The sequence below is a fragment of the Lactuca serriola genome, chromosome 5, assembly GCF_051521515.1.
Source record: "Lactuca serriola cultivar US96UC23 chromosome 5, Lser_US96UC23_V15, whole genome shotgun sequence".
In the NCBI taxonomy this organism is placed as follows: Eukaryota; Viridiplantae; Streptophyta; class Magnoliopsida; order Asterales; family Asteraceae; genus Lactuca; species Lactuca serriola.
Genome location: NC_136412.1, coordinates 219,980,344 through 219,981,462, shown reverse-complemented (window position 1 = coordinate 219,981,462; position 1,119 = coordinate 219,980,344).

Here is a 1,119-nt window from a genome sequence, read left to right as displayed (position 1 = left end):
AAAACAGCAGCCAAAACCCGAAAAACCCTAATTCTGACGAACTGACTCGCCGAGTCAGACCTGGACTCGCCGAGTAGGGGCCAACTCGCCGAGTTCAGATACTGACTCGCCGAGTTGAGTCGGGTAGGGACCAAAAAAATCGATTTTCAGCAAATAAAGCAGTTAAGCATCACATACAACTGAAACCAATCACAGCTCTGATACCACTGATGGGTTTTAAGCATAAGAAACATTCCTATGTGCTCATACAAACCCTAATGCTTGGTCATCCTAAACTAATTGTAGCAGGAGGGCAAGGAGTGGAGGATTATGTCGATAGCCAAATCCTCATCAAACTTAACATTAAGTTTGAGAAGACGATCAACATACCTCTGCATTTTCTGCAAATGAGAGGTTAGGGATTCTCCACTCCCCATCTTGGCGGTGATCATGTTAGTAATGATCTCATAGCGCTCTTGCCTCGCGCTCTGGTGATACCAGTCCAGCAAATCCTGATGCATTTCATATGGATACATGTCCTCATAGGACTTTTGGAGTTCGAGGTTCATGGTGGCCAGCATGATGCAGTGAACTTTCGTGGCATCATGCTCGTGGGCCTCAAAGGCGGCCAATTCCTCAGGAGTAGCAACATCTGGGATGATCTTCTCAAGCTTTTTATCGAGGACATATTCTTTGTCCTCGTAGCGTGTGATCATTCGAATATACCTCATCCACTCGTTGAATTTTGAACCATCAAATGTCACTTTCTGACACAAGTTCATCAACGAGAATGACCCAGAAGCGTTGTTGTTGTTGTTGTTTGCAGACATCTGAAAAAGAAAGGAACAAAGTTGATTAGAAATGAATCCCTAATTAAACACCCAAATAAGAAATTAGGGCTAGGATCCAACAACATTATTTACAACTGAGAAAGGGATGTCGTACTCTAAAAGTAAATAATTTGAAGGAAAGTGAATGACGATTCACTAATTCTCACCATGAAAAACGATAAAGCAATCCAGGTTTTAAATGTATTGAAAACTCCTAGATCTTTGAGATTCATTGAACTTTTCAATGGCATGTTTAAATCTCGATATGCATTTCAAATTTGCGACTGGGATGCCGAGGATCGCAAACAAA